Source organism: Lycium barbarum, chromosome 9 (genome assembly GCF_019175385.1).
Source record: "Lycium barbarum isolate Lr01 chromosome 9, ASM1917538v2, whole genome shotgun sequence".
NCBI classification, from domain to species: domain Eukaryota; kingdom Viridiplantae; phylum Streptophyta; class Magnoliopsida; order Solanales; family Solanaceae; genus Lycium; species Lycium barbarum.
In genome coordinates this window covers 90,218,917-90,242,493 of record NC_083345.1, presented here as the reverse complement: position 1 = coordinate 90,242,493, position 23,577 = coordinate 90,218,917, and the positions used below count along the sequence as shown (strand labels likewise).

Genomic DNA, 23,577 nt, shown 5'->3' with positions numbered 1-23,577 from the left:
AGCAGAGGGGGAGCATCTACTTCAGGTGCCACTCAGCCTTGTGTGTATGCTTTAGTCGGACGACAGGATCTTGAGTCCTCCCCGGATGTGGTTACAGGTACATTATCCATATTTTCCCGTGATGTGTAAGCGTTGATAGATCCGGGTTCTACTTTCTCTTATATTACTCCATATGTTGCTGGTTGTATTGGGGTGAAACCCGAGCCAATTAAAACTTTTGAGGTATCCACTCCGGTTGGTGATCCCGTGATAGCTAGACAAGTGTATAAAAATTATGTACTTGTGATATGCAATCGCCAGACCAAAGCTGATTTAATTGAGCTGGAAATGCTAGATTTTGATGTGATTATGGGTATGGATTGGTTGGCTTCATGTTATGCTAATGTTGATTGTCGGATGAAAATAGTTCGATTCCAATTTCCGGGAGAGCCCGTGCTTGAATGAAAGGGTAATGCAGCATCTCCGAAAGGTAGGTTTATTTCCTACCTTAAGGCAAGAAAGATGATAGCCAAAGGCTATATTTATGACTTAGTCCGAGTTCATGACACCGAAGCAAAGTCGCTAGCTTTCCAACCGGTTCCGGTAGTGAATGAATTTCCGGATGTATTTCCAGATGAACTTCCAGGCCTTCCTCCAGAAAGAGAGATTGACTTCTCTATCGATGTGTTGCCGGACACCAGGCCTATTTCTATTCCTCCTTATCGAATGGCTCCGGCAGAACTGAAAGAACTAAAGGCACAGTTGAAAGATTTGCTTGAGAAGGGGTTTATTAGACCCAATTCATCATCGTGGGGAGCACCAGTCTTGTTCGTGAGAAATAAAGATGGATCCCTACGAATGTGCATCGATTATAGACAATCGAACAAGGTGACTATAAAGAACAAATATCCTCTTCCAAGGATTGATGAATTTTTTGATCAACTGCAGGGTGCCAAATGGTTCTCTAAAATAGGCTTGAGGTCGGGATATCATCAAGGGAGAATTAGAGAAGAAGATATTCCTAAAATAGCTTTTGAAATAAGATATGGCCATTATGAATTCCGGGTGATGTCGTTTGGGTTGACTAATACTCCGGCAGTGTTCATGAATTTGATGAATAATGTATTCAGGCCACTCTTGGATTGATTCGTGATAGTATTCATTGATGATATTCTGGTATACTCTCGCACAGAAGCAGAACATACAGATCATTTACATATCGTTCTTAGAATTCTTCGAGCCCGAGAATTATATGCAAAATTTTCAAAGTGTGAGTTTTGGTTGAATTCTGTGACATTTCTGGGCCATGTTATTTCAGATGATGGTATTCAAGTTGATACTCAGAAAATTGAAGCTGTGAAGACTTGGCCAAGGTCTACGACGCCTACAGACGTTCGTAGCTTTCTGGGATTAGCAGGATACTATAGAAGGTTCGTAGAGGGATTTTCCTCTATTTCAGCCCCAATGACAAAGCTAACCCAGAAGTCAGTTAAGTTTCAATGGAACGATGCTTGTGAGCGTAGCTTCCAAGAATTGAAAGACAGATTAATCTCAGCTCCAGTCTTAACACTTCCAGAAGGGCCAGATGGCTATGTTGTGTACTGTGATGCTTCCGGCGTTGGGTTAGGATGTGTGTAAATGCAGCACGGTAGAGTCATTGATTATGCTTCGAGATATCAATGAAAACATGAAAAGGACTATCCAACTCATGACCTCGAATTAGCTGCAGTTATTCATGCCTTAAAGATGTGGAGACATTACTTGTATGGTGTACATGTTGATATCTACACAGATCACAAGAGTCTTCAATACATTTTCAAATAGAAGGAGTTAAATCTGCAGCAGAAGCGGTGGTTAGAATTATTGAAAGATCGATGTGAATATTTTGTACCACCCCGGAAAAGCAAATGTAGTAGCCGATGCACTTAGCCGCCGATCAATGGGCAGTTTATGCGAAGTTCCTCTGGAAAGGAAAGAATTAGTTCATGAGCTCCATCAACTAGCTAATCTTGGAGTACGTGTAATTGATTTAGTGCAGGGCATTAATGATCCCACAGTTTCATCTCTGAATATAGAAGTGAAAGAGCATTAGTATGAAAATCCTTATTTGTGCCATTACAAAGACACATCTCATGGGAAAGATAAGTCTCCATTTGAAGTTTCCATAAATGGAATTCCTAGATACCGAGGCAGGCTATGTGTGCCAAATATCGCAGAATTGCGCCGACGGATTCTAGAAAAAGCCCATTATTCTCGGTACTCTATTCACCCAGGTGCAACAAAGATGTATCACCATCTCAAATTGATATATCGGTGGGATGGCATGAAGAGAGACATAGTAGAATTTGTAGCCCAATGTCCAAATTGCCAACAAGTAAAGGTCGAACATCAAAATCCAGGAGGATTATTGCAAGCAATAGAAATCCCTACTTGGAAATGGGAAGCTATTAATATGGATTTTATTATAGGATTACCCCGTTCCCGAGGCAGGCATGATTCTATATGGGTGATGGTGCACAGATTAACGAAAGCAGCTCATTTTCTTCCAGTTAGAACCACATACTCAGCAGAAGATTATGCAAGACTGTATATCAAGGAGATTGTGAGACTCCATGGTGTTCCGATATCCATCATTACGGACAGAGGAGCACAATTTGCAGCCAAGTTCTGGAAATCTTTCCAGGAAGGTTTGGGTACTCAAGTAAGGCTCAGCACGGTATTTCATCCGCAAACTGATGGGCAAGCCGAGCGTACCATTCAGACCTTGGAGGATATGCTGCGAGCATACGTGCTGAATTTTGGTGGTAGTTGGGATGATCATTTGCCTCTAATCGAGTTTGCATACAACAATAGTTACCATTCCAGTATCCAAATGGCTTCGCGTGAAGCTTTATATGGAAGGAAGTGCAGATCCCCGATTGGATGGTTTGAAATAGGAGAAGTACAGTTAATAGGCCCTGAATTTATTCAGCAAGCGGTAGAGAAAGTCAAGGTGATCTGAGATCGATTGTTAACAGCCCAAAGTCGCCAAAAATCTTATGCGGACAACCGCCAGCGAGACTTGGAATTTCAAGTTGATGATTGGGTATTTTTGAAAGTGTCACCAATGAAAGAGGTAATGAGATTTGGCAAGAAAGGGAAGTTAAGTCCTTGATACATTGGACCCTATAGAATTATCCGTAAGGTGGGTCATGTAGCCTATGAATTGGACTTGCCTTCAGAGCTTGAATCAGTCCACCCAGTTTTTCATGTCTCAATGCTCTGTAAGTGTATTGGAGATCCTACGAGGATTGTTCTAGTTGATGATGTCCAAGTGACAGAAAAAGCTAGCATATGAAGAAGTGCCTATTACCATCTTGGATAGGCAAGTGCGAAGACTTCGAAATAAGGAAATAGCTTCAGTTAACGTGTTGTGGCAAGACAACAACCGGGAAGAAATGACTTGGGAAGCAGAAGAGAGAATGAAGTTCAAGTACCTGCACTTATTCCAACCCCCAAGAGAGGTTCAAGATGAAGCGCCAACAATATGAGGCATGTATGTTTACTTTTCATGCTTTTGATCGTATGTGGCCAAATTATAGTTCTATTGTGTTGTGGCCCTATGAGGCAATATTATTATGGGTTGTTGTGACATGATAGTAGTGCCATATTACAGGGGAAACTCTGGCGATTTTTTTGCAGAATTCCCGAGCGTTTAACATTCGAGGACGAATGTTCCAAAAGGAGGGAAGAATGTTACACCTTGGAAAATTCCCCGTTAACGTACAGTGAATAGGCTAGTAGAGAGCGCGACGTATACGATGTTTCGATAAGTGATAAATAGCATTTGATGATCTTAATCGAGATTCAAAGACATTTGACGTAAAGGAAGAAGTTTGTCAAAGAAAGCAAAGGATATGTTGTGTGTCGGGTAAGAATTATGGGCGACGAGTTAATGATGGTGTAATGATGTCTTAGAGAAGAGTGATAACATCCCTTAGATTGGTATTGAGGTGTTAAACAAGTGCCAAGAAGGTTCCATAAGGATTGGAGATCAAACGAGTCGACGAGAATGAAATCGGGATAGCTGGGCATTATACGGCCCAACATGCGGACCGTATAAATTATACTGGCCGTATGTTAGGCCGTATAATTAGCCAAGAGGGATATCATTCTCTGGACCAAACATACGGCCCGTATAAATTGTACGGACCGTATGTTGGCCCGTATATCTTGGTCGGGACATGTTTCAATTTAATATAAGGACCTCTCTCCCTCATTTTATTTCATTTCATTTCACTTCTCTACACTTCAAGAAAACTCTAGAACACACTCCAATATTAATCTATAAGAAACCAAGGTAAAACCATGATCAACTACACTAAATCCATGAAATCAAGTGTATGAGACCTAATAAAAGTTCATCTACCCCAAGAAAACTCAAAGGAAGTGAGTTAGGGTTTTGGTGCAAGAAGAGAAGCTTCACTCAAGTGTTGTTCATACATCATCTAAGGTGAGTTTTATGATCATTCTTGATTGTTAAAGGTGTTGAAAGTTAAAAACACATGGATTGTAGAAAGACATAGAAAATGGGTCATAAATGAGTGAATAGTGTCATTTTTGAGTAGTAGTTGGGATTGAGTCATGATCATTGATGAATTGTGATTGTGAATATGTTATGAATGACATTTAGACCATGGAATAAGTATTACATATGAGAAAACGCGATAGTGAGCTATAACCATAATTGTGGAGAAATTGAAGGAAAATGGTGAATTGTGGGAACTGTAGATGAATGATGATTGTTGTTTGCGATATTGTGAATATTGTTATGAAAGTTTGGGAGTTGATATAGAATATGGGGAAAGTAGTAGAAACAAAGGAAATTCTGCCCAATTTTCCCTAGAAATAGTAACACGTTCTTATAACCGATTAACTAATGTAAATGCGAATCCTCTTGAAGGTAAAAACGTGGGCATCGGAGGAGATCAAGCAAGCGATAGATTAGTTAAATGTAAAAGGTATGTGAGGCTAGTCCTTTCTTTCTAATGGCATAAATCCTATGGCATGACTTTCCTTCCTCTTCAAGATATCCTACGTCCCGGAAAAACTATGAGCCTTTGTCCATGAATAGCTATATGAGATAAGAGATACGTTATGAGCCTAATAATGATAATGATGAGATTGAACCTAAAGATTCTAGAGTTTATGATATGATGTTTCTATAAAGTTAATAATGTCGTTGTTGTACACACTCACCTTATACACTAATCCCTTCAAGGTGACATAGAATGTTAATGAATGCTCCATAATGAAATCGGGGGATCATGACCTTACGTCACCCCGATAAAGTATAGTTGTCCTTGAGTCTTTATGCATGTATTATGATGAGCATACCATGATGAGATACTATGATGAGCATATTATGATGAGAATATTATGATGACGATATAACACCGCGCCTATATGGCTGGGCAGTCACTACTAAGGCGGGCAGCCTATACACTATGGCCGAATGGCATGGGCAGACACCACTAGTGGGCGGCATGAGATGGTACCCCGGACGCAGGAGGCCTGGACGCAGGCTACTTATTATCACACCGATCCGATATGGACGGGCTTATACATTTATGCATACATGATATGATGATGATTATGAGTAAGACAACATGTGTTATTTCTTTTATACCTCCTTACTGATGCTTTCTTTATCTCATTGATGTATCATTATTGTTTATGCCTCTCATACTCAGTACAATGTTCGTACTGACGTCCGTTTTCTTTGGACGCTGCGTTTATGCCCACAGGTAGACAGCGAGGTGATCTTGATCCAGACTCGTAAGAGCTAGTAGCTGATCTAAGAGCACTCCATTGTTCCGGAGGTGCCTTGATTATTCTTTTATGTACATATACGTGTTTTGGGCACGTGGGGATCCTATCCCGTCCTTATGTCTAGTACTCCAGTAGAGGCTCGTACATACACAGTGTGGGTTATGTGGTCTCACAAGGTTGCTATTATACATGCATGTATATATATTATTTTGATGGCCGAAAGACTTATGTAAATATAAAGAATTCATGTTCTCAAAAGAAAAAATGATTTTCTTACAATTTGAGTATGAATTTGATAAAAGATCGTTTAATGAGCATGATGTGTAGTAGAACGAGTGGTGCTCGGTGGTTAGCCCCGGGTACCCGTCACGACCCCTAGCCGGGTCGTGACAAATTAGTCTGTTAAAGTTCAATTACATTAATGGCCTTAATTAATTTGCGCCCAAATGAATTTGACCATTTCAACTAAGGCCATTAAAAGACTAATTTTGCAAAAATGACCCCAATGCTTTAACCATGAATTGATTAATTCAATTGTGGCCATAACTATTTAAACAATAAAAATCAATTTTCAATAATGTCCCTCTAATTGACTAATTATCCTAATTAAATACTAGAAATAATTTTAACAAATTATGCCAATACAAAAAATTAAGGATTGAGGGGGAAAATGGTTAATTCTTTTAATTACTCAAATTCTCTAGATAAAAGGGAATAGTATATTTGCTCATTTGATTTTTGACAATTTAAACAATTAAATAAATGATTATTTTAAAAATTTCTTTTCTTTGATTAAATCTAACAAATATCTCATAAATGTCATAAAATGTACCAATTAATTCCTAAATGACTTATAATATCATAGAAATTATTTTATCAATTTAAAGGAATAAAAATATTGACCTAAGAAATTTTGCATAAATTATTTTGACCTCTAAAAATGCATGATTCATTGTGCTTGTCATCTAAGGACTCTGGGTAATTAAAATAAATTATGGGAGGTCAAATAGTAGGTGTCAACAGTTGGTTCAGTCCGTCGGTCTTTGTATTACATCAAGACCCAGATGGGTCGTTCTCTTCTCATTACCCTCTTTCCCCAACACTTAAAAAGAAAAACCCTCTCTCGCCCCCAAACCCCAAATCACCGCACCAACCACCCCAGCCCACCTTCGTCACCATCTACCCCACCCTAGCCCCTCTCTGGCCCCAAACATTGAGGTTAGTACCCAAATTAAGGCTTTTAAATTTCTTCAATGTTGTAGTTATTTGTAGATTTTAGGTCCAATGTTACTGTATTAGTATATTTAGCATATTTAGACATCATTGTAGTGTTATTGATGTTGAATTTGTGAAAAAATGTAGACTTTATTTGACTAGTTTACTTTTCAGTTTCTTTTTTGCTTGAGATTGCACTATATTTTATGTCCATTGTCAATGTATTTGTGCTAGCTTAGCTAAACATCATTTGTAATATTATTGATGTTTAATTTGTGCAAAAATGTACACTTTATTTGACTAGTTTACTTTTCAATTTAATTACTTATTTGGTTGAGATTGTGCTGTACAAAGTTATATTAAAGTTAGAATCTATAAGTTATTGAAGTTAGAATTGTTATTGAGAATTCAAAGTTAGAATTGGTTGAGATTGTGCTTACTTAAGTTATATAAAAGTTAGAATTCTTAAGATATAATATTTCGATAACCTCAAAGCTAAAATGTATACTTTATTTGACAAATTTACTGTCACGACTCAACCGGAGGGCCATTACGGGCACCAGGGGCTAACCTACTGAGCGCCACATAACATACATGCATCTCATAATCACAATTGAGTGGTCCATAATGCTACCTAATATATCTCATAATCTGTAAGGGACCCAAGCCCAAAAGATCTATAAATACATATGCAATCAAACTGAATCCCATGTACAAGCCTACAAGGCTACCAAAGGTAATGATACAACAAAAGAGAACAAAACTAACCATAAAACATCTATCTGTACATGCCTGTCTACGAGCTTCTACTGGAGTGCATAGCATAATAAGGGCGGGACAGGATCCTGCCATGCCCATATGTACATAAAAGAATCATACCAAGATAGGCTGCAGCTTCAGAACAAGTGGAGTGCTCCTGTACAAGCATTAAGAAGACAGCCCATGGGTCTGAACCGTTTCCCTGTCTACATGCGGGCATGAACACAGCGTCCACAAATAAAAAGACGTCAGTACAGACAAAGTATTGATTATGTAAGGCATGAGAGTAACATAAGAGAGACATAAGAAAACATAGGGTAAATGAATGCAACCTGTACGTTTGAACTTTCCCTGTGAGTCAATGATGTACATAAATACTGTGCAACTAAACTGCCTCTGAGGGCTAATGATATGCGTAAACACTGTGCATGCATGCATGAGGTCATACATATAAATATGTGTATATAACGCCTGTCAAGCCTCGGTAGGCATCCCATCGTATCGTATCATCTCTTAGCGTATGGTATCGTAGCGTATCTGTCACGACCCAAACTCATGGACCGTGACGAGTGCCTGAACACTACTGACCAAGCATCCCTAACCTCGTACTTTCCATATACTGAATAACCTGGTGGCCCACTTCAAACTTATATCCAAAATATAGTATCTGCTATAAAATTTATACGATAAAACTCTACCCCAACAACTCATAAACACTCCACCTGGACATATATACAGTCATGTGCAAAGGATGACAATGCAGTCCGACATGGCCACTACATGTACTGTACATAAAATAAGAGACCACAAAGCTATATGATGCTCCCACTACATACCACTGTCTACAGACCTCTATGGAATATAAACTGTAGAAAAGACAGGACAAGACCCTGTCATACCCACATATCTACATGGCAAAAATGGCCTACCAAAAGGCTGCAGCTCCAGACCAATCGGCTGCGACTGAAGGGAGATCCTACTAGTCTGGATCGTCTAGATGGCTACTTGATCCTGCGGGCATGAACGCAGCGTCCACAAGAAGGGACGTCAGTACGAACAGTGTACTGAGTATGTAAGGCATAAATAACAACATAACGAGAAGTATGGGACATAACATGAGATAAAGAGATAACCTGTACATTTGATTTCCTCTTAAGGCGGATGTTATGCATGCTAGCTTTAGCTTCTTTTAAACAAAATTATAAATACATACAAGTAAACTGCAAGACCATATAGGTACGGTGTTATGCTGCTCGGCCATTTAGGCACGATGTTATCATCATTAGCCCGCGACCAAGCCCCCGCGTCCAGAGTGTAAGCTGCCCACTGCAGTGGTGTGTCTGCTCGGTTGCCTATAGGGCGGCGCGGTGTGATACCGCCCGTCCAAATAGGCATGGTGTTATCAAAATACATACATATTTATAAATCATGCATGAGAGCCCAAGCGAAATCTACAACTCTATCGGACTGACGTAAGATCGATAGCCTCCGATTTATATTATGGTATAATCGTCATCGCTATATCACACCTCGAAGGAAAAATTCATAAGGTGAGATCAACAACAATGGGCAATTCAAGAAAACCATGAAAGAAACTCGTTAGTCTCATATTAGCATTGAAATCATAACTTTGGAACTTCTAGAAATAGAGTCATCATCATCATCATTATCTTCATAAAGCATACTCATCTTTAATGCCATAAGAACCTCTTGAAGTCACGAATCTCTAGCTTTTGAGGATAAAGATCTTACAGAAACATATATGAATGCACAAGAAAGGAATCATCATTATCATCATGGTCCTCATTGAAACATCTTGTCTTTAATATCATAAAACCTTGAGAATCATAAACTTCTAGCTTTTCGGGAACGAGGACGTTATGAAGAACATATATGGAATCGTAAAGTAGGAGTCATGCCTTTAGAAAGAAAGGTACTAGCCTTACATACCTCTTGGTCTCCTTAGTAATTCGACATTTATCCTTCCAAGCTCGTAAATCTACATTTAAACCATTCGTACTATGGTTAGGCTCAATGTTATATATTCATCTTATATGCCTAGCCCGAAGTCATAATTGAACAACCAACAACAATACCAATATCAACAATATCATTACAAACACCATTATGTTCCTCAAAACATCCCACATAATGTTTTCCAATTTTTTCAACTAACCAACTTATTATAAGACTGTTTAATAGCTTTACCTCCGTAAATAAATCGAAACTAATATGAACAAGGAGAGATTCATAACTTACTCCCTCTGGTACTGCAATATCTTTATTTTTCCACCTTGAGCTGAGCTAAGACTCGTCGCTATACGATTTTATAATCTCAACTATATGCTGTCTGACCCAGAATTTGGGGATTATACTCGATTTGCATTAAAATTTGGTGTGTGGAAGTTGGTTGAAGTTTCCAGAAAATTTGAGAAGCTTAGAGGATGTTTGAATGAATAAAATTAGGGGGAGGGGGGGGGTAACCCTTTTTTATAACGTATGAGGCTCGGGTTGCACCAACCTTAAAATTTCTCAGCGCATTTGCGCTGGGTTGTCTCCCAGCCCTTCTGGTGTTCGTGCAGAGCATTTTCCTAGCCTGCCAATCCAGCTTGTAACGTCCGTATCTCCTTGCTCCGATACCGCATCGATGAGCGATATGTTGTGTTGGAGACTAGACTTCGTGAACTTCACTGTAGGCTTTTACTTCACCTCAAAACAAAACTCCTGGTATACTAAAAGATATTCTTCCTCCAAGTTGGGCCAAAATTGCCCTTCACATTTTCTCCATAGTTCCGACAAACGTAATTTCCATGGTTCTCTTGCCCTTCGATCCTTCCATAACTTATCATATGAACTTAAACCCTCATAACCATAAGATAAACACGTTTAATCGCATATGCCCCCCTGAAAGGTAGCTCGAATCTCAACATACAAAACTACGGGGTCTAACATTTTCTCCCCCCCCCCCTTTTAAAACATTCGTCCTCGAATGTTATAGGTGAAAATCCATGACGTTTCCATTGATTTCGTGAAGTGATCGCCCTTCTCCTGGACTTCTATCATCTTATCATTATACTATCAGTTGATTAGCCTCACTCTTTATTGCACTATTCCCTAAATTCTATAACCCTCTGTTCTTATGCATACTTGGCTGGTATTCTCCTTCCATTAAGGTAATTGTGGTCCGCAACTGCTACGGTTACCCGTTGACTTGTAAGTATCTCTTCTTACTTGCTGATAGATAACTCTCTTAGTTAACTATAACACTTTTCCTTGCTTGCTTCTTTGGTGCCAACTTGGGCCATTCTTTTTCATATTCATCGATCTCGCATACGCACCACATCATATCTTTATGGTCTGATAATAAGACCCCTTGAGTCTCCACAAGCTCATCATATCCATTTTTTTTACAATAGTATTTTATTGCCGATGAACACATACTCTTAACAGTAACTTACTTCGACTATCCATTCAAATTCTCTTCCAAACCCAACTATAACAATTTCCTCACACAGTCTCTCAAATACGTACACACCTAATATTTTCTCGCGGTAGGGTGACACTGATGTTGAACTATTTCTCATAGTTCAAACCAATTCATACTCCAAATATCTCCGAACTCATATTCAAACTTTTCCTTCGATTTCTTCTCCACTAATCTTGCAATGTACTTACCGTCATAGAACTAAAGCAACACTCACTTTACTACCACTTCCTTCCAACACAAGTACCTTATTCTTGAGTTCCGTATACCATTGATCATTCAATAAGCCTCAATTCTTTGTTGACTTTCTATAGCTATCCTTATATCATTTTCCTTTATTGGACACTTCTTCGCAGTGGTTGTTCATATAGTGCTATAATACGCGCTCCCGCATTTGGCATTGCTGGCGACTTGTGAGATACTTTCTGATCCTTGGCGATGTTGCCATCGTACTACCCATAAGTCCATATCCTTTTTCTTTTTGAAATCGCCGTACCGCCTATAATTACCCTATTTGCTAAGATTCTTACTTCTTTTGGCACTAAAATTCCCTTTCGCCGTAACTCAGTTGTCCTTGGTACTCATTCCATTCTTCTTCTTCGTCTGGATGCCCTGCAACCCTTTCTCATCCTCTTTATTACCCTTCAGAATATGTCACTACATACTTAGATGTGGTCCAATTTCTCCGGTACATGCGATTCGACCCACGGTCTAGAGACATCATATCTCACATCAAAGGGAATCATTCTTTCTGATTTGTTATTCCCCTTACTTTTTTTTATCATGCTTTTTCCATACCTGCCCCATAATCCACTTCATCTTTCTCCTGATACGTTCTCGACATAGCAGTTCATCTCAAACTTTAGCTTCTTCAAGCTAATACATTTCTTTCTTTAAAACTTTGGGAATGCCATAACTAATTTCAGGACTAAATCTGCTCGTCCCCTATTTATAAGACTATTCTTATACACCAATAACTTTTGAATAGTAATCATCTTTGATAATCATCTGGTCAACCGTAACGATCCTCCCACTTCTCAGTTCTTTATAATGCCGGAATTCCTTTCATCGCATGGTTTGGCCTATTTCCCCTTCTGCTAGACGGAGTCTGGTATCACATCAAATGCTTGTACATATATATTAGATCTACTACAGGTTCCTCCTTTATTGTCTTTCCACCTATACCTTTTATGACTAGTAATTCCTTGGGCTAATGAATTAATGGGGATAGCAGAATTCATTATGCTCCTTTATGGAGTGTCCGATCATACCTCGCTCCTTCATCCCTAGTATGTTTCCACAATCATCTTCTTAATACCTTTGAAATTCTTCTTGCTCTGAGTTCCCAATTTCGATTCACGTTTATATTATACCATTAAAGATTAATATTCCACATCATCCATTCCTACGATTCATCCTTTTATTTGCTTAGCTCATATGTCCCGTAACTCACCTTAACTACTCGTCTGCCTCACAGCTATGCATCGCAATTCTTCCAGTGTCCTGTCACTTCTTATTCTTATCACGAAATCCTTACAAAGTACACTATTTTCCTTCCACTTTTGGTCAAGCCTTCATCTTTCTTTTTGCCACTACGGCTAGCTCACATTTATAAATATTCCCCATGTATCATTATTTTCTTTAAGATCGAATATCTATACTCTTTACAGAGGTTCTTATCCTATGTCACTGATATACTGCGTCCTAGTCAGCTTTGTTAACTTATTAGCATCTCTCTTGTTCTTGGTGATTGGTCAACTTCCTTCAACAAATCCATTAGTGTACCCTTCTTACTTTCGTCCTCAGGGATTTTGAGTTCCTTTACTCCTAATACTTTTCTCCACTTGCCATTTTATAACATTGGCCTTAGAGTTCGTAGAATATCCTTTCAGAAGTGCAAATCAACTTTATCTGTAAGTCATCTTTTTAGAAGGGCTACTTCGTTTCCGAGGTAATTGTGGCGCGTTATTATAACTATGCATTCACCTCCCCGGGTGCCTCTCAAAAGCCAGAAACCCCTTTAGCACAAAATCCTGCTTATTCTTTCCCAAAATAAATTATTTTCCTATTCGTTGCTACTGCCCTTCGGTCCTACCTATCAAAATCTGTTTTCGGGCCCTATACATTCGTCCTTTCATCACACACTACCATATTGTATTTTGTCTGTATTCTTACTTTTGAAATTTGTCCACATAGTTCTCTACCTTTGCTGTCGTCTTAAAGTCTCTCTCAGAAGCTTTACTTGACCCTCGTTAGCAACATACTCCCCTTGCTCACACTTCTCCTTCTCTCAGGGCATCCTAATCTTCTTACTCTTGTATACTCACTTCCTTATTTTCCCTGATATTATTACATCAAGCTTATCCAACTCCATCCTTTAGAGATAATAATGTCAACTTGCCCTGTAGCACTTGCCACTTAAACTTCAATACCCTGTTCAATCAGTACCTTTACAATATCGCAACATTGATTATCGGGGCAACCATACTGGTTAACGTAACCACGCTTACGATATCGTGTACACCTTTTCTTAACATCTTACTTATAAGGTATCCCCCGATACTACTTAAATTTGTCCTGATTCTGTAGCTATAATATGTCTTCTCTATCTTAGCCATGCCGGTCCGCCTTACCTCTCGCAATAATTTAGAGCCTCCAACCGTGAGTTTCTCAGGCGGATTTCCCTCACGCTACTCTAGTTACTTCTCCTTCTCTTATGTTTGAATCCGTAGGACTTTCTAGCACACTTCCCGGGGGGTCACCCATCCTAGCACTACTCTTACCCAAGCACGCTTAACTTCGGAGTTCTGATGGGATCCGGTGCATTAGTGCTGGTTTGATTGCATCCATCCTGTTGCATGGCCTTTATCACATGACCTAAACAAGTTAAAGTTCTAATGGATCCCGATAAAATTCCTGTAATGCATCTCCCTCCAAATTGGAAAGGTCCATTACTCTCCTGACCGAGCAAATGCCGACTTAGCCTTCAGAACTCCAATAACAACCACCGATCAACACACACGACTATCTTCCATTCCTAAATTTAAGACTTCCTAGTGGTGGCCAAAACATCTTAGTCGCAGTTATCCATAAGTGCTTCAATTATCGATTCCTCTAAAACTCCCATTTATCAATATTAATGATATCCTGCAATAATTGTACATGCATAAGAAGTTTTAATAAACGACTAATATACCTGTAGCTGGCCTGTCCTGCTCCTGGTGTAGAGGGTTGTAAAGTGAAGTATCCTCCTCAGCGTCCTCTCGCCATCTACTGGTCTGGCCCTCCTCATCTCTCTCATCCGAATCTGGGGGATATGAATATCCTGGCAACTCCTGATTTATCGAAGGCCAAGATAAAGTGCTAGAATAATCAGTAACACTCACAGGCGTAGCTACCTAACATAATGCTCCACCATATGAGAAGCTGGAGGGGTCAACTCTGGTACAGCCTCGGGAGCCTCCTCCATCGGTGTCTCATACGAACCCTCATACAGGTCTGTCTCATATCTATCTTCCGATAGGTCCTCCTCCACGGAAGTCAGGAACTCTGGGGGATCGTCTCGGGGTCCTGGGAAGGGTCTGTCTTAATAGAATAGCTAGGACTCCTCCTGCTCGATCTTGGAATCTGGGGTCCCAAATCTACCCTGGGGGCCTTCCTAGCACCCCCACTATCTGAAGCCGGTCTCTTCATCTCTCGTCAACTACTCCCACCTACAGGGAAAGAGGGTCAGAAACGATCTATCCTAAAATCTGGCTCTATCGCACGATCTTAGATAGAAGGAAAGGTCAATGATTCCTAAATGCCCCGCAGCCTTTCCTGTTTATAAGTGTGACCGGCTTCACACCCATAAACAGGACTGTACTGGACACGGTCCGTAGACAACCCTAGGACGAAGCGCTTTGATACCACTTTTTTCACGACCCAAACCCATGGACCGTGACGAGTGCCTGACCATTGCTGACAAGCACTCCTAACCTCGTACTTGCCATATACTGAATAACCTGGTGGCCCACTTCAAACTTATATCCAAAAGATAGTATTTGCTGCAAAATTTTTATGATAAACTCTACCTCAACAACTTATAAACAGTCCACCTAGACATATATATATATAGGCATGTGCAAAATATGACAACGCAGTCTGACATGGCCACTACATGTACTGTACATAAAATAAGAGACCACAAAGCTATAAGACGCTCCCATTATATACCACTGTCTACAAACCTCTATGGCATATAAACGGTAGAAAAGACAGGACAAGGCCCTGTCATACCAACATATCTACATAGCGAAAATGGCCAACCAAAAGGCTGCAGCTCCGGACCAATGGAGGGCACCGGTTGTGGCTGAGGGGAGATCCTACTGGTCTGGATTGTCTGGCTGGCTACCTGATCCTGCGGGCATGAACGCAGCACCCACAAGAAGGGATGTCAGTACGAACAATGTACTGAGTATGTATGGCATAAATAAAAACATAACAATAAGTATGGGACATAACATGAGATAAAGAGATAACTTGTATATCTGATTGCCTCTTAAGGCGGATGTCATGCGTGCTAGCTTTAGCTTCTTTTTAACAATGTTATAAATACATACAAGTAAACTGCCCGACCATATAGGTAGAGTGTTTTGCTGCCCGACTATTTAGGCACGGTGATATCATCATTAGCCCGCGACCAAGCCTCCCGCGTCCTGAATGTAAGCTGCCCACTGCAGTGGTGTGTCTGCTCAGCCGCCTATAGGGTAGCGCGATGTTATACTACCCGTACATATAGGCACGGTGTTATCAAAATACATACATATTTATAAAGCATTCATGAGAGCCCAAGCGAAAGCTACAACTCTATCGGAGTGACGTAAGATCGGTAACCTCCGATTTATATTATGGGATAATCATCATCGCTATATCTCACCTTGAAGGAACAATTAATGAGGTGAGATCAATAACAATGGGAAATTCAAGAAAACCATGAAAGAAACTCGTTAGTCTCATATTAGCATTGAAATCATAACTTTGGAACTTCTAGAAATAGAGTCATCATCATTATCATTATCTTCATAAAGCATACTCATCTTTAACGTCATAAGAACCTCTTGAAGTCACGAATCTCTAGCTTTTGAGGATAAGGACCTTACGAAAACATATATGAATGCACATGAAAGGAATCTTCATTATCATCATGGTCCTCATAGAAACATCTTGTCTTTAATATCGTAAAACCTTGAGAATCATAAACTTCTAGCTTTTCGGGAACGAGGACGCTATGAAGAACATATATGGAATCGTAACGTAGGAGTCATGCCTTTAGAAAGAAAGAGACTAGCCTTACATACCTTTTGGTCTCCTTGGTCATTCGACGTTTGTCCTTCCAGGCTAGTAAATCTACATTTAAACCATTCGTACTATGGTTAGGCTCAGTGTCATGTATTCATCTTAAATCTTGGATTTAATTCAATTTAAAGTCTGCCGCAATTCGGGCAGCATCTCCCTTGTTTATATGCCTATCCAGAAGTCATAATTCTACAACCAACAACAATACCAACATCATTACCAACAACATCATGTTCCACAAAACATCCCACATGATGTTTTCCAACTTTCTCAACTAACCAACTTATTATAAGATTGTTTAATAGCTTTACCTCCGCAAATAAATCGAAACTAATATGAACAATGTGAGATTCATACTTTACTCCCTCTGGTACTGCAACATCTTTATTTTTCCACCTTGAGCTGAGCCAAGACTCGTCGCTATATGATTTTATAATCGCAACTATACGCTGTCTGAGCCAGAATCCGGGGATTATACTCGATTTGCGTTAAATTTGGTGTGTGGAAGTTGGTTGAAGTTAAAAAAGGGGTAACCCCTTTTTATAACGTTTGAGGCTTGGGTTGTACCGACCTAAAAATTGCTCAGCACGTTCGCGCTGGGTTATCTGCCACCCTTTCTGCGCATTCGTGCGACCTCCTAGCGCGTTTGTGCAGAGCATTTTCCTAGCCTGCCAACCCAGCTTGTAACGTCCATATCTCCTTGCTCCGATACCGCATCGATGAGTGATTTGTTGCGTTGGAGACTAGACTTCATAAAATTAACTGTAGGCTTTTACTTCACCTTAAAACTCTTCGTATACTAAATGATATTCTTCCTCCACGTTGGGCCAAAATTGCCCTTCACATTTTCTCCAAAGTTCTGAAAAACTTAATTTCCTTGGTTCTCTTACCATTCGATCCTTCCATAACTTGTCATATGAACTTAAACCCTCATAACCATAAGATAAACACGTATAATCTTATATTCCCCCCTGAAAGGCAGCTCGAATCTCAACATACAAAACTACAGGGTGGTCATCATAATCATCATCATCATTGAATCATCATAAGACTAGCTGATCAGGTGGTAGTGCAAATATAATGTCGTTACCTTCCCTATGCCCCATAAATACATACATATATATATATATATATATATATATATATATATATAGCGCCTGAAGGGTCACAGGTGTCACGACCCATGCCGGTGCGTCGCGACGAGTGCCTGACCTCTATTGACCAAACACCCCTAAACTAGTACCTGGATCTCACTAAATAACAGAGTGGCTCATACAAGAATAACACCAAGAACTATATATATATATATATATATATATATATATATATATATATATATATATATATATATATATATATACTGAATAGAACAGTGCAAACCGACAAGGCTACATCACATGCCAACTATCTACAACTGTCAACGGACTTCTAATGGAGTACAGAACTGTAGAAAGAACAGGACAGGGCCCCGTCATACCAATATATACATATCATAAATAGCATACCAAAAGTGAACTACAGCTCCGGATCAAGTGGAGCACACTGACTACCGTTGATTGGAAGTCCTACTGAGCTGGGCCACTTGTCTGCCTAACTGAACCTGCGGGCATGAACACAGCCCCCCGAGCAATAAGGGAGTCAGCACGGATAATGTACCAAGTATGTAAGGCATAAGAATAACAAGGATATAAGATCATGGACGACATTTGAAACATAGAAATGAATCTCAATATTTGAATGCATCTGTGGCTGAACATCTGAATAACTCTGTATAACATGAAAGTTCCTCAAAGGGTGTATGATATGCATAGGTCATAATATAACTGTTAGTGCTGAGGAACTTACTGCCCGATCTATATATATGTTAGTGCCGAGGAATGTACAACTCGATCTATATATCATATACCATCGGCCTCTCTGCGGCCATCATAATCACTGTGCACCAGCTGATCAGGTGGTAATGCGTATATAACGCCTATCATTTTCCCCATACCCCATATACATATAATGTACGCGTATATAACGCCTTCTAGTCATGCGTCACTGTGCATATGTATAAGTGAATGCAATGCATATGTCAAATAAGTAAATACAACTCTCGGGTGACATAAGGTCGTACTACATCCGATAGATATCTTTTGAGCCTAGCATCATGAACATATGAAATCTCAGGACCCAAGAACAGCAGGAACAATCATAAAAGGTATAGGATCATCAAAGACTAAAGTACTCCTAATGCTTCTAATAATAGAGTAATATGGAAGCTCGTTCATTCGTTCGTATTATAAGGTCATGCCAAAATGAAAGAAAGGACAACCTTAACATACCTTGAGCGTATCTAATCATCCAACATCTACTCAATCAAGATAATATATTCCACAATTAGACCATTTACATCACTTACTATCCAATTCAAATACGAAAAGAGCTTAACGAATTTCGAACAACATTCCCTCTGTAAACTTATCAATCCCTCAATTTCCAATTCAACCCAACATCAACAACACAATACTAACATCTTCATAACTTTAATATAGTCAATTCCATCCCAAAACATCTCCCAAAACAGCCCCCCAGCCTCAACCTAACTCAAATGACCTATCGCTTTCATAACTATGCTTTATTCACCTTAGATAACTAAAACTCTTGGTATTTAACTCAAAAACAAATATATGAATCTTATGCATACCTTGAAGGGGCTAGAACTCCAAGAATCAAACTTCAAGTCCAACTCCTAAGATTAACAACTTCAATGGAAAGCTAGGAATAACTTTCTCTTCACTAACTCAAGTTTACGGGGCTCGGATCTTACTAAAACTTCTCTAATTTGATGGGAAAAGTAGAGAGGAAATATGTTAGGGTTTTCTCTAGTTTGGGGAATGGATAAAAATGTTCCAAGTACTGGTACGGTGTAAAAAAATATTTTTAACAGTCAAGTCTTTTCTAAAGTAATTAACTAATTACAATAGTCAGTATAATAAGTATCACTTTTGTAGCCTGAGAAAAAATAATGAATTAAAACATGGGGTTGCATGTGTATATAGGTGGAACTAGAAAGTTCCAGTGATACGAGTTGACGGATGGGTCAACAGCTCGTCGACGTGCTCTGTCGACTTGCCACCTGGAAATTCAGAGGCAGCGGCTCATTGACGGCCAACAACGATGGCTTGTCGATGTCTCAATGGCCAGTCAAAGGCGACTGGTTGTGCAGGTTTTTCCTGAGTCATTCTGACTCGCGTCAATTCGATTCATTTAACTTCTGATCCTATCGTACTGGAAAGAACATATGTTTGCACTTCGGTACATGCCACGTAAGGCACTTAATATCTTAAACTCAGGTGCGGATGTCCATACTAAGGGTATAAACCACCCATAAGCCAAGGACTTTCTTGCGACAAAAACGAGAGGTGTAACATTCTTCCCCTTTTAGAAACATTCGTCCTCGAATGTTTATACGAGTTGTTGGTTATAAAAATTTCGACAGAGTCTCCCCTCTAAATATACCAATCTAACCTATACACAGCAACCCAAAATAATGGTACACCGGGCCATATGCTAAAACATACAACATTATGCCCTCACACGACCAATCACAATGACTATAAATAAAACTAATGCCTCGGGTGATGATGTCTCAAACTGTGCCTCCTGGGACAATGGAAACAAATACGGGTACTTAGTCTTAATCTACTCCTCGGCCTTCCAAGTCATTTCTTCAACATTGTTATTTATCCAGAGCACTAACAGAAGCCACCACCTTAGTTCACAATCGACGAACCTGTCTATCTAATATAGCTACAAGGATCTCCTCGTATGGTAATTGCTCGGTCGCCTGGATATCCTCTAATTGTACCATTCTCGAGGGATTTCCTATACACTTACGGAGCATAGACACATGGAATACTGGATGTACAAACTTTAACTCAGAAGGTAGCTCTAACTCAAGGCGTAACTGAAGGATTTGCTCGAGAAGAGATTTATTAGGCCCAGTTCATCACCGTGCGGAGCACCTATCCTATTTGTGAGGAAGAAAGATGGTGCCCTACGGATGTGCATTGATTACAGACAGCTGAATAAGGTGACGATAAAGAATAAATATCCACTTCTGAGGATCGATGAATTTTTTGACCAATTACAGGGTGCCAAATGTTTTTCCAAAATTGAACTAAGATCGGGGTATCATCAAGTAAGAGTTAGAGAAGAAGATATTCTCAAAACAGCTTTCAGAACGAGATATGGCCCTTATGAATTTCGGGTGATGTCATTTGGGTTAACTAACGCTCCGGTAGTGTTTATGAACCTGATGAATAATGTATTCGGGCCTCTCTTAGATCTGTTCGTGATCGTCTTCATTGATGATATTCTAGTATACTCTAAGACAGAAGCAGAGCATGCAGACCATTTACGCATTGTCCTTGGGATTCTTGGGGCTTGTGAGTTGTATGCTTAATTTTGGAAATGTGAGTTTTGGCTAAATTCTCTGACTTTCTTGGGCCACATTATTTCAGCAGATGGCATTTGAGTAGATGTTCAAAAAATTGAGGTTGTGAAGACTTGACCAAGGCCTACAACACCTACAGAAGTCCGTAGTTTTCTGGGATTGGCAAGTTACTATAGTAGATTTGCGAAAAGGTTTTCCTCTATTTCAGCACCATTGACGAAACTAAATCAGAAATAAGCAAAATTTCAATGGACTGATGCTTGTGAACGCAGTTTCCAGGAATTAAACAACAGATTAACTTCAGCCCAAGTCCTGACACTCCCAGAAGGGCCAGATGGTTATGTTGTGTATTGTGATGCCTCTGGTGTTGGGTTAGGCTGTTTGTTGATGCAACACGGTAAAGTCATTGCCTATGCTTCAAGGCAGTTGCGGAAACACGAGAAGAATTATCCAACTCATGACCTCGAATTGGCTGTAGTTATTCATGCACTAATGATGTGGAGACACTACTTGTATGGTGTTCATGTTGATATTTATACGGATCACAATAGTTTCCAATATATTTTCAAACAGAAGGAGTTGAATCTTCGGCAGAGGTGGTGGTTAGAACTACTGAAAGATTATGATGTGAGTATTTTATACCACCTCGGAAAGGCGAATGTAGTAGCTGATGCACTTAGCCGCAAATCAATGGGAAGTCTATGTGAGGTCCCTTCAGAGAAGAAAGAATTAATTTGTGAGCTCCACCAACTAACCAGCCTTGGAGTTCGTCTAATAGATTCAGGCGAGGCAAGAATTGGTATTCACAACCCAGCTGTTTCGTCCTTAGATATGGAGGTGAGAGAGCGCCAATATGAAGACCCTTAGTTGAGTACATTTCCTGAGAAAGAGAAGTCACCATTTGAAATTTCTGCAGATGGAGTTCTTAGATGCCAAGACAGGCTATGTGTTCCAAATGTTGTAGGGCTACATCGTCGTATTCAAGACGAAGCTCATTATTCTCAGTATTCCATTCACCTAGGAGCAACAAAGATGTATCATGATCTCAGTGTCACGACCCGTCTAGGGGCCGTGACGAGTACCCGATACTTGTACCGAGCACCCCTTGTATATCGTTTTACCTTTACCTCTTAGCAAGTCATGTAAACAGAGCCATTTTTTTTTTGTTTTTTTGAACATTAACATTAGCGGCGTCATTCTGAACATAGACTAATAAACTTCGTTATCAATTATACATCAACATTAGCATGCCAAAACACCATATATCTAACTGTACTTAACTGACTGTACATAACTGTCTACGAGCCTCTAGACGTAGTACACTTATACATAGAAAGGGCCGGGTACTGCCGTGCCCGAATATACATACACTCAATAGTACCGCAGAAGTGAGGCTCCGGAACAACTGGAGCGCTGTCAACACTGCTGGTAAGGCTCCTAAGGATCAAATTCGCCTATCTGCTGACCTGCGCGGCATGAAACGCAGCGTCCACAAGAAGGGACGTCAGTACGAATAGTGTACCGAGTATGTAAGGCATGAAAGATAACACTAGCAATAACATAATGTATAATTAATAATGTCATGGAGTCACAGAATATAGAAGATAGAACGTATCTCATGTCATATATTATCATCTCGTATCATATCGTATTATATCTTATCTTGTCTTGTCGTAGTATATCACGTCATAGTATATCGTGTCATAGAGTGTCAGGCTATAGTATATCATAACATAGTACCTCATATCGTAGCATGGCATGTTATAGCATGTCGTGTCATAGCATAGCGTGTCATAGCATGTCTTACCATAGCATAGCATATCATAGCGTATCATAGCATAGCATAGCTTGTTATATCATGTCCTGTCGTAGCAGATCATAGCATATCATGTCATTGTATAGCTTACCATAGCATATCTTATCATAGCATGTCTGGTCATGACATGGTAGGTCATATCATAGCGCCGATCAATGCCGGCTCACCCACATAGCGCCGATATACACCGGCTCACCCATATATCCCGCGTCCGGGCACCCCGCGTCCGGGATGATAAGCCAGCTGATCAGGTAGCAATGAAACATGTTTCCCTTCCCATTACCCCATGTATCCCTTCCCCCCAACCCAGGTTCATATACATAGCTTGCATACATATACATGTCTTATATACATTTACTTATCTTATATACATATATATCTTTTATATACTTATTCATATCTTGTATACATATACATGTTATATATTTATATATACATGTCTTATATACATAGACATGTTTTCTATATGTATATATCCTATAAGCACACAAGGGAGCCCAAGGAAAAATCATATAGCCATCGGAGCGGCGTAAGGCCGGTGACCTCCGATTACATTAAGGAATACTCGTGATCGCTCTTGTCTCACCTCGAAGGGACGAATATTTTGAGGTGAGATGGTCAATAGAGAATAGTATTAAAGTAAACGTAGAATGAAATTATGGGCATCATAGATGACAGTTCATAGACTTTGAAATCTTTAGAAAATAAAGTCATAGCTAGGAAATATAAATAAGA

At 39.7% G+C, this 23,577-nt stretch overlaps 1 pseudogene; it reads right to left on the bottom strand.

Annotated features, from left to right (window-relative positions):
- Window positions 1-13,978: 13,978 nt before the first annotated feature.
- Window positions 13,979-14,096, bottom strand: LOC132612514 (5S ribosomal RNA; annotated as a pseudogene).
- Between the last annotated feature and the right edge of the window lie 9,481 nt (window positions 14,097-23,577).